Raw genomic sequence first — 12,175 nt, forward strand, 5'->3', positions numbered from 1 at the left:
CTGAGCTAGGATGTGAAACGGCCAGATGTCACAGGGAGTAACTTATACAACATCTAAGAAAACAATAGGTGAGTATAAATGGGTGAGTAGAGACTAGCAAAGCACTTCCAGCCCAGGACAGGTAAGAAAGAGATGGGGAAGGGCATGAGCCCTGGAATCATCTCTGAGCCCAGAATCTGGGGGGCTGGTGAATGGGGACGGTACTTCTAGACCAGCTCTAAAGGTATCCGAGCTTTCAAAGATCAGAAGAGGGAGATAAGAAGCTGTGATCTAAAGGGGTTCAGAAGCATGAGATAGAATAGGAGCAAGGAATATGAGTCCCTTGAAATGCTAAGGGGTGCAATGGATAGAACTCTGGCATTAGAGTGAAAAATTACCTGGGTTCAAATTGCTCTAATCACTTACTATCTACTGAGCAGACCTGAAGGGTCTCACCACCTTCCCTTGCTCTCCAGGCCCAGAGACTCATAAGATTCATAGACTGTTAAAAGAGGAAGGGGCCCAAAATATCATCAACTCCAACCTTTACAGCTTCAGCTTCCTCATCTGTAAAATGAAGTTAGAGATTTATGGTCTCTAAGGTCTCTTTCTAAATCTATAAGTCTATGATCATCATGTTATCCTTACTCTCCACAATTATTTCTCCTCCTTTGTCTCCAGGCCAAACCTCTGGAGGACCAGAGTTGGAATCCTAGCTTTCTGCAGCTTGCTACCTGTGTGATAATAGGTGATTGACTTTCACTCTTTTGAGTAATTCAAGGTTTTTTAAGGGTCCTTTCAGCTCTAAATTCTATGACATGCCTCCCACCTCTTGGCAGACAGATGCAGGACCACAGCTGCAAAGGGAAGCATGCATTTATAGACATGGCCAATGTATGGATTTGTTTAGTTTGACTGTATTTGTCAAAAAAATGGAGAACTTGGGATTCAATGGTATGGAGAGGCAGGGAGGAGATAGTAGGCAGTGACTGAGAGGCAAAAAAATAAAAGCCTCAATAAAATATTTTTAAATACATAGAATAAAAAATACTGGATAATGAACAGGGATATTTTGTTACTAATTTTTAAAAATGTAATAGCCTTTCTAAGGATAAAAATGTGGAAAAGGTACATTTGTTTTCAAGATTTCTGTGATTCATATGAGGAAATGTTTTTACTTTTTCACAGTTATTAAATTCATGCATTTTTAAAATAGAAAATAAAGAAATAAAGCATAAGGTCCTATTTTTTTTTTCTTTGCAGACCATGAGATTCTTATTGGTCCTTGTCCTCTTGGGAGGAATAGCCTGCAGTTTCCATGGTAAGTTGATCCCTCCCTCTTGGATTCTGGTCAAGGCGTCTTATTCTGTCTATCTTCCTGCCCCACTCCTCTACAATGCAACATGGGAATTGAGGAAAACTTGGGCCACTGAAGCCGAGGTTGGATAGCACCTATTGAAGTCTTCTAAGAATTGTTCTCTTTCCCCAGACTCCTGATTCCTTTAGGTTCTGCCTGTTACATAGCACTTACAAACCTTCTTTGATATTTCTAGGATTTAATGGAAGAGTGGGAGGGGGGAAGGTTATAGAGAATTTTCTCTGACCTTTAGGAAAATTTATCCTAAGGTAGCCAAAATGTATATCATGTGACATGGTAGGGATTTCTAGATTAAGCTGTAATGCCCTATCAAGCCTTTTTGCAAGGAATTTTTTTTCCTGAGGCAAATGGGGTTAAGTGACTTGCCCAGGGTTCACCCAGCTAGTTAGTGTTAAGTGTCTAAGGTAGGATTTGAACTCGGGTCCTCCTGACTTCAGAGATAGTGCTCTATCCACTGCAGCACCTAGCTGCCCAAGGAAATTTAAAAGTCTTCACTTAGTGGAAAGCAAAAAAGTAGTCATAGATAGACAATCCATCAGGGCTTTGTTTCCCTATTTCTAGAAGGGTATCACACAAGAATTATATCTCTTACACCTAAGCAGATATTTGTAGTGCAGGAGGACAATTATTTTGCTGATTCCGGGATAAAAACCACCTCCTCTGATCAGGGAAGGTGAGGGTCCTAGGAAGTAGTTTAATCTCAGATAATAGCTAAACTTCATCCAGCTTCTCTCTACCCCCACCAAAACTTATTATATATATAAAAAAAATCCCAGAAAGCAAAGAGTCATTTATTAAAACAAACCAAAAAATGCGTGTATAAGATAATGAGTCTTATAACTCAAACAAAATTCTGCATTCTGAAAGTGGGGTCTATCCAACACCACAGAGAAGGAGGGATATGGATATGGAATATGAAGTTGGATTCTTTTGGAAGCCCTCAGGTCTTTGAGTCTACTTGCACAGATACATTAGTGGTCTCATGGGTGATAGGGATGGGGTACTGAGTAAGCTCAGACTTGGTAAGCATCAGTTCAAGGATGGGAAGAAAAATTACCTTCTTTTGGATTCTGGGTGTCCTAGACCATGGAGAGAGCTGAAGTTGTTTTATTTTTGTTACATAATTTCTGTTTTGGAGGGGTTTGAGAGATACTGAGAGGCAGCAAAACATTTTTAGTCCTCTATCTTGTTGCTTGTATGACCTCAACTATTAATATCATTATTGCTTTTAATAATAATTATTATTATTATTATCATTATCATCTCAGCCCTTCTGGCTCTAAATTTTAGATCCTGTGATATGGTAAATGTGGAATATGAGCAACTAGAGTCCTTTAAAGTTTCGTCAGACACCTTACTTTACAGGAACTGCCTAGAGTTCCTGAGTTGTGAGTTGCCTTGGCTCCCTTAGAAATCTCTCACATCTTCCCTATGGAGGGAAATACCTACAATTCTTACTATGTCCTTAAGCCTTTGCTAAAATATTGAGTCTTTAGGAGAAAGGCTAGAGAGGCTCCAACATAATGATGTCTTTGTGTCATTCCTCTTGCCTAGAACTGGGTCCCTCCTCATCACAGTCTCAGAAGCTTTATCTTCCTTCAGAACTCTACTCAGCTGCCTCCTCTTTCAAGACATTTTCTTTGATTTCCCTATTTGTTGGAGTTTCTTCCCACTTTAAATTACCTCCTCTTTACATCTCAGTGTAAATACCACATTCTGGCCTTACTCCCACCTCCAGGAGAATGTGGCAGCAGAGACTATTTTATTGCTATTTCCCCATTCCCTAGAAAAGTGTTACTCACATAGTGGATATTTCACAAAATGAACTGAAAGAAATTTAATCCTCACCGGAAACCTGCAAAGTTGTCCCTATTTCCACGTCAGTATACTGGCTCTCAGAGAACCAGAGGGACTGGCCCTAAGCCCACCCAAATGAACTATAACAGTGATCACTTGGAGATCTTCAAGATCTCCATACTCCTAATGCTCCTCCACCTGTCACACCTGAGAGTAAAGCTTCTCTTTTTGCTGTCTCTTCTAGGTGTACTTTCTAACGAGCTTTCTGGCATTGGGAATGGCTTTTTTACCGCTGGTGAAGAGAAACCTGGAGGCACAATCGTGGCCATTCGAACCTTCCGGGGGACTTTTGGCGAATTCAAGGGGTAAGTGGAACCCATGGAGTCCCCAGGCCTTTTCCACACAAACCTTGTCAGATTTTGTAAAGGCAATAAACACTAGACAGAAAGTCAGGAGATAATATTCTATGTGAACTTGGAAAAGTCATGACCTCTCTAAGCACTGGTTTCTTCATCAGCCTAATGATGGGATTGAATTAGATGATTTCCAAGATTCCTTTGAACGCTGACATCCTCAGAGTTTGCTCCAATACTTTATTTAGGTTCTAAGGTCTCTCTCAGCTCCAACATACAATGTTCTAAATGTCTCTTCCTGTTCTGAGACTATGATTCCAAGCTCCTAATGGCACAAGTTTCTATGATGGGTTTTTTAGAAACAGAACTTCTGCCTTCTGAGGACTGATAATAAACATAGATGTACTGAAGTAGGACATGAACTGAAGAACAAAATCAGGGGTTGTACAAGACAACATGTGAGAAAGATTTTACCACTGGGATTTTCTGGATGAGCAAGCACAAGCATAGGGAAGGTCTGAAGGTCCATCACTTCTCCATTTTCCAGTCTGTCTACTCTCACCCCAGGAATCACAGGAACCTACACTTTAGAGTACCTCAAGCTTAAGGACAAGACCCCTGTAGTGTCTGAAACCACAGCTCCACTAAGGAGCTTTGGCCAAGGAGTTAGGCAGACTCCTCACTCATACACAGATAGCTACTGTTACTTGTATATTTTAAGAAATAGTCTCAGTTTCCCTTTTTCCTTTTCTTTTTCCTACTGCTTTTCCCCAAGCCATGAGGGAGAGAATGAATGATTGAATGATCACAGAGTCATAAAATGCCATCTCTGATAAGATCTTTGAGATTATGAAGCCTGGGTCTTTTACATTACAGATCATAGGATCTGGGGCTGGGTGGGACCTCAGAGGCAAACTAGTCCAGCTCTGCTCCTCATAGCAAGAAAGAATAATAGGAATTCCTTCCAGAAAATCATTTCTATAATTATCTATGTTTTATAAAGCATTTCTTTACAACCACGTTTTGAGATGAATAGTACAGCATTATACCATTTCACAGATGAGAGTAATAGAATCCAAGGAAGCTGTTACCAAATTCATTGCTTATTCAGATACACATAGATAATAAGCATCACACCCTGGGTCTTTTGACTGCAGGTCTACACATTTACTACCATCCTGAGCATAGAGTAAGGATACAGAAAGTGAGGGGCTCCATTTTTTGGATGTAGGGGGAAAGATGTATTTCCAGGTTGACTGACAGACCAAACTCAGGGCAAATATAAGAGATCCACTAGGAGAAACCTTGCACAGCCAAGGGAATAGGTCATGTTGTCTTTAGACTTGTAGATATTTTCTATATCCTTTGGGAAAAGTCATTTCATATCACTGACCTCAGTTTCCTCTTATACAAACTGAGGAGGCAGGGAATGATTAAACACTATGACGTCTAAGGTCCCTTCTGAGATCTGAATGACATGACAAAACCATCAAGACTTAGCATCCACCCTTTATAAAAGGCCATCACATAGAAGTCACTCAGTGAAGGCTTGTTGCTAATAGTGTTGTAGATCTACCCCATGTCAGAACTTGAAGATTCCTCAGGATATGCAATGTCAGATCTGGGAGAAATATCAGAATATAAGGTCAGGAACACCCCTTAAAACTTATAAGAGAGCATGTGACAACTATTACAGACCTTAAAGTTCTTAATATTCAGCTACCTCACTTTGTAGAAAAGATATAAGTTCATTTAAAGAAAACTTGCTTTGATGCTTAACTGCAGGAAATTTAAATTCACAGTTATTGAGCCCTTTTAAGTTTGCAAAATATTTTCCTTACAGTAAATCTGTGAGGTAGGCAATGCAACTATTACTATCTATACTGTTACAAATGAGGAAACTGAGACCTGAAGTCACTTGCTCCAAATCACCCAGATAAGAAGGGTCAGAATTAGGTTTGAACAATGGCATCTTTGCTCCAAGTTTAGAATTCTTTCCACTACACTGTCTTACAAATGTACCTACAGAGATTAAACATCATGAATGAATTTCTGGCTATTTGGTACACAATGAAGGCTATAAGATCTCCTTTTCTGGAAATTACCCATGACAGAAACTATAAAAATATCCAACTTCTTTCCCATAATTTACTATCTCCAGCTTGAGGAAGAGTTTTCCTATATAGAGACAAATGCTGGAGGAGGCAACTCTGGGGTTCAAAGAAGTTTTAACACTTATCCTTTCTTCTAGGATCCAGGTGAAAGTAAATGATCAATGGAGTGAAAAATATGGACTCTCAGGGGGCAATCCTGAGAAATTCACCCTCTGGAAAGGAGAAAGCATAATAAAAGTATCAGGCTATCATAACCTCTGCATCCACTCAATCACAATGGAAACCAACTTAGGGAGAACTTTTACAATCGGGGAGCCCACTGGCCAGAAATTCACTGCCTCCCCCCCTGAGGAGGGGATGGTGCTTAGTGGTATCAGGGGTTTGTATGGGGCCATATGTATCCAAAAAATGTCATTTGATTGGAAACACGCTCCTAAAAAATCAACCATCTGAAATAACTCTACCTGAATGAGACCCTTGCTGAAAACACCCCAATAGTGCCTACTGAAAACAACTGACACATTCTTCCCAGAAAGAATCCTAGGACACCCCCTGGATCTCTTTTGAAGACACCTCAACTTCACAACCGTGTTACTTAGCTTCCTACAACTACTGTCCACTAAGCCATCTGTCCCTTCTAAGAAAAGATTTAAAGCTGTAGTTACCTGGAGTTGTTTTTGTAAGGTTATATATTCCATGACCTGGGTTACTCTTCCAGAGACCTTAAGCTGGTCAATCATCATAAAATCTGAAAGAAGAGATGGTACCCATGACCCAGATGATGTGACTAAAGGAAGAAAAGAAATTAAGGCGGTGGTGGGAGAACAACTTGAGGGGATTTAGAAATCTAATCAGTCAATAAAGCCTCTGTAAAAGCTGTGTTCCTCGTGGTAGACTATGTTCTTTGTTGGGAAATGTATTTGAGGTTTATGAGTGTAGATGGGGTACCAACAGAGGATCCCATTCCTTTGTAGCAAATCCTCAAATCAGGGGAAATAGGGGTTGTCTGTTGTGGAAAGGAGAATTGACTAAGGTCAAGAAATCATAATGCTTTGCTCTCTGTGAGACTAATAGAGCATGAAGTGTCTGTGCTCAAATCCAGGGAATATTTGGGTACTTTCCTCAATACCATTTTCCAAACTTTGGAGTATTAGGACACTGAGGATAGAGTAAGGAATCCTGGGTTCCAGAATTGATTGTGATTTACTAGAGCTATTAGGCCAAGGTTGACTGACTCTAATTGCTTTATACCTCCTCTGACTCAGTTTCCTCATCTATTAAATGAGGGAGATAATTGTGAACTGACTTATTTCATAGGATAAGGAGGAGAATGCTATCTAAACTATGAAACTCAATGCAAATGGGAGCAATGCCAGCAATTGATGACCTCTTCCCTGAAATACATTGGTATTAACCAAACCTTTATATGGGATACACTATGTGCTAACCACTATTGTTAAGAACTTCACAAATACCTCATTTGATCTTTACAACAACCCTGGAAAAGGGGTGCTATTATTATCCTCAAACAGAGATTAAATGACTTGCCCAAGATTGTACATCCACCATAAGTCTGAAGTTCAATTTGAACTCAGATCTCTTCCACTCAGGCACCAGTATTCTCTATCTACTGCACCATCAGCTGCTTCTTCCAATGGGCAATATTGGTCTAAGTAGAGGCTGTTGTGAGATGTACTTTAATGATCCCATACCTGACTCATTTCCCTGTTTTGTGATATCTATAGTAAGCATCAGACTGTCATACAATTAAATCATTAACCTGTTCTGGGGGTGAAGTACCACATCTCATTCTGATAGGTAACCCATGAAAAGCCTACTCTTTTCTTTATTTCTAACATTCCTCACTAGCATCTATTCCTATCAGAGATGAGCACATGCTCAACAGATATTAAGAAATAAAATCTGTAGCAGAAGTTCTGAACTTTTGTATGATGAAGCCCTTTGGCAGTTTAGTGAAGCCTATGGCCCTTTCTCAGAATAAAATATAAAACATGAGATTTCAAAGGAAAATGGTTACATGGAAATAGTTATCAAATATTTATAAAAATTTAAAAATGAGTTTGTTTTTTAAAAACAAACTCACAAACCTCTAAGTTAATAACCTGGATGTAGAACATAACTCCTTAAACTTTTCCATTTGAAACCTTTTTTCCCCTGAGAAATTTTTATGTGACCTGGGGTATGCAGGTATATTAACAAACATCATCATTCTGTAAATTCCATTACAAGATCCCCATATGGGATAGTGACCCACAGTTCAAGGAGCTATGATCCAGAGGATGCCTCAAATGATCAAAAATATAAATTAACTCTGATCTCTGTGCTTCAAGTTGCATCATTTTGTTCTTTCTTTTTCCTTCATGAGCCCCCAGCCACAGAATTCAAGAATTTATAAGAATAATGCAGTTTTCTGCACTCCACCTTCCCTTGTACTTTACTGATACTTGGCAAACACTGACATTGCTTCCTCTTAAGTGTTCCCTTAGACTTGGCTTATATGCTACTTGTACTCCAGATAAAGAAAGGATCATTTCAAGTATCTTGCTATAGAGAATGTAGTTCAGGGAAATCCAGTGGTTATTTGACTGGGAAGATTTCCAGCCTGACATTAAGAGATGGCCTAAGGACATGAAAAGCTATTGTGATTTTATTAATTATTTGTGAAATAACATCAGCTTCTTAAAACGCAAGAGTTGAAACTGAATTTTACTTTTGTCCCTGGTGCAAGGAAATCATTAAGCCTTTTAGACCTTTTGTTGTAGCAAGAGGATTCCATGGATACTTGAGAAGTACCTCAACTCCTCTATCCTGGCTCTAGGGAAATGAAGGAGGGGAAGAGTGGGTGTGGTTGAAAGGAGGTTTTAACCACAAGTAAAATGTAAAGGTCGAAATGGGTATAGTCAGTTTTGCAGTTCTTTGTGGGAATTTAAGAGAGTCTTTGGTGCCTTTGGGTGGAGCAGTAGTTAAGGCATATGGCTTTCAATCAGGAGGACCTGAATTTAAACCTGTTCTCTGACATTTGCTAGCTGTGTGACCCTGGCCAAGTCACTTAACCCAGTTAGTCTCAGTTTCCTCATCTGTAAAATGAGCCAGAGAAGGAAATAGCAAAGTGTGTATTTTTGAAAAAAATTATAATTCTTTTATATTATTTACATTTTCATTTCCTTAGTGTGATAAATAAAAAATAATATTAATCCTTTATGATTGGATTCAAGGATGATATATATGCTATATATATAGCACCTAATACAAAGAAATCAGAGATAAATCGTATAATTAACAATCCAGCTATAATGAAACAAACACTAGAATTTGCAAGAAATCCAGCAATGATGCAGGAAATGATAAAAAATCATGACAGAATCTTGAGTCATTTTGAAAGGATACTACATAGATATAGTGCTTTGAGGCTTATGCATACTGATATTCAAGACCCAATGTTGAATGCAGCTCAGGAACAGTTTAAAGAAGATTGTTTATATTACACTTAAATGATTAATTTTGGTGATTTTTTCTTTAACAATCCAAACCATGTTATTCTAACCTATTCAAATGACCTTATCTTTGTCACAGTTAAAGATGTGAAGAAGTGTTGGTGACATGGCAATTTAGACACCAAGGAATTGCCTGTAGACCCTTTATGTTCCATTATGTGAAGTACCATGTATGCCCGTCATTGGGTAGATCTGAATCAGAGTGACCAGGATCATGGGGAAAAGTCAAATCAGAAGAATTCAGTCCAGGAATAACCTTTAACATCTTTGTTTCTGTATACTCTGAGAAGCTGATGCAGGGGGATCTTTCAGAAGTACAAATCCAAAACATGTTTGGTGTGATTTCACATATATAGCTTATGGCAAATTGCTTACCTTTCCTGGGAAGAAGGGGAAGGAGAAAGAGAAAGGGAGGAAGAGAACTTGAAATTTGTAAAAACTAAAGCTAAAAATTAAAATGTTAAAATTTGCATTTACATTCAACTTGGAAAAAAATTAAAAATCATTTTTAAAATAAGAAAAAAAAATCCAAAACCATCCTGGGAATGTCTAGGCAATTTTAAAATTCACCTTAATCTAGGCTGATTCCATAACCAAGATCTAAATTTTTTTTATACTTTGGGTAGAGCTCTTTCTTACTTCTTCTTCAGCTTTAGACCAACTTATCTGTGCCAAAGATAATTCTTCCTTCTTTTTCTAAGGCTTAGCAAAATGCAAGGTAGGGGGAATTGATAGTAATTTATATCAATTGGTATTTTTACTACATTCATAAAAATGGTTAAAAAAATATTTTGAGTTAATTTTTTATTTAATGATACTACAACATTACTATACCAACCTTATTTATGAGACATACAATTTTGGGAGATTTAAACTAAACAAAGAGGCAACTAAGTGGCTAAGTAAATAGAGTAATAAACTCTAGAATAAAAGTAAATCAGAGAGTCCTGATCAACTGTGAGCCATAACTGATGTACTCACTCATTCATGCCAGACACTTTAAAAAATTGAGACTTCCTTCTGATCTATGGCCATAGAGTTACACCTAAAGATTATCAGATTAGGAGTGTAGTTATTCACAATGAATTTTCCATTCCTACAAACCCATGAAGGAAGAAGGTATATTTGACAGAGTAGTTCCCTATGAAGCTTATTCATTTGATTCTAAGAGCAGCTAGAATAATTCAAATATTGGGCATTCAAGAGAAAATTAGTAAGCTTTCTGATCTTTATGGTCATCCATTTCCACTGTATAAAAAAATTGAGATTTGGATGCAGATAAATCAAATAAGATTCTTTTCACAAAGAATAGTGAGTACACTTTCCAGATAAACATATGATTTCAAAATATTTGTTCTGTAATAGCTATGACCAAAGTCACCAACTAGGTGATCAGATTAAGTACCAATTGCCTTTAAACTAGATCATCTTCATACCAGAAAGCATCATTAAGCTGCAGAGCCTTTGGCTACAAATAAAAACTAAAGGGCTGCAAATGTGCAAAAATGTTTGTGGCAGCCATTTTTGTTATGACAAGGAACTAGAAACTGAGTGGATGCCCATCAGTTGGGGAATGGCTGAATAAGTTTTATATATATATACATATATATATATATGTATATGTACATATATATATATATATATATATATATAACTGTAATGGAATATTACTATTCTATAAGAAACAATCATCAAGATTGTTGAGGTTAGGAAGGACCCCCAAACGATTGGAGTCATAGACCAGTGTTGTGAGGTGCCTCAAAAAATCTGTAGGCTTGAACCCATATCCAAGACAAGGGGCAAAGTTCATTGTAATTGTAATGCCAATTGAAACAGGCTAAGTAAGTTCCAAAATAATTTAGCAAAGGACCCAAGAGAAAAGAGATAAAGTTATAGGAAAAAGTTGATCAGTTACTTATTTCCTAATTTTATTGCTTACAAGGAAATTTGAGGGGTGATCTATTCACTTTTGTCTCAGAGACCAGAGATTATCTATCTGATAGTCATAATTGTTTCTAGGACAATTCTAAGACCAGAAGACTTTGAAATTATTGACAGACATATTGTTAGAACAACAGCATTCTTAGGTCAGAGAGCCTCAGGATCTCTAATATATCTTCCCTAAAATTTGAGGGGAAAATTATTATTATATTCCTAGGCCAGGGGACTTTTATAATCATTGACAAACAGATTGCCAGAACAATAGCACTCCAAGGTTTGGGGGTAGGACTTCAAGACCACAGATTGAAAACCAGAAGACTTTAGAATCATTGACAATTTATTAGAAGTACCCCAAGGTCAGGGAGACCTCCACACTACTGTCTTCCCTAGAAGCTATTATGCTTCATTTTCCCTCTCAAGCAGTCTGCACCTCAAATTCCTTTGGGACATAGGGACAGAGATCTCTTCTTCTGGAGCTGCTTCAGGCTAATAAGGGGTGTGGAGCTGTCCTTCTCTAGTGGGGTCCAGACTGATTTGAAGATGGCAGCAGCAGCATTCAGAAGGGTGCTAAGTGTCAGAATCAGTTAGCTCATGATATTCAGGGTGAACAAATAGTTGGAAGTACATAGCTTGGAGTCTGGAGGAAACAAATCTTGTAAGTAAGTTAAAAAATGTAGGGGCCAAATAGGAACAAAAAAGAATAAATAAAAGTGAAGTGAGTATGGAGATTACTAGGGACAGTAATCAGGAGACCCACCGAGAGGAAGACTTGGGAGCGGGGTAAAGGAGGCCATCAGGAATGTCTCACATCCAGACATAATATTTAAAAGGCATTAAGCATTGAGGATTAAGCATTAAGAGAATGACATGCGGAGTAGAGATAATAATTAATCTTAATTGTTAATAATTACTATTAATATAGTGTAATAAAATATTAATAAATATTATTAGTAATAAATTAATTAAATCTTCCCTTACAAGGGAAGGCTTTTACCCAATTGGTAAAGATGACAACAAAAACCAAGAGTAGTCTGAAGCCCCAGAAAGGGGCACATGTGTAAAATCCATCTGCCAGTCCTTCACTGGGTATGTACCTCT

The 12,175-nt window shown here is 37.9% G+C and overlaps 1 long non-coding RNA gene across 1 annotated transcript; it reads left to right on the top strand.

Annotated features, from left to right (window-relative positions):
* Positions 1-657: 657 nt before the first annotated feature.
* On the top strand, positions 658-6,485 carry LOC141554532 (uncharacterized). The gene is made up of 4 exons (XR_012485887.1): positions 658-727; positions 1,243-1,300; positions 3,399-3,519; positions 5,759-6,485. It is a non-coding gene; the product is annotated as an uncharacterized LOC141554532 (long non-coding RNA).
* The last annotated feature ends 5,690 nt before the right edge of the window (positions 6,486-12,175 follow it).

Source organism: Sminthopsis crassicaudata, chromosome 1 (genome assembly GCF_048593235.1).
Source record: "Sminthopsis crassicaudata isolate SCR6 chromosome 1, ASM4859323v1, whole genome shotgun sequence".
NCBI classification, from domain to species: domain Eukaryota; kingdom Metazoa; phylum Chordata; class Mammalia; order Dasyuromorphia; family Dasyuridae; genus Sminthopsis; species Sminthopsis crassicaudata.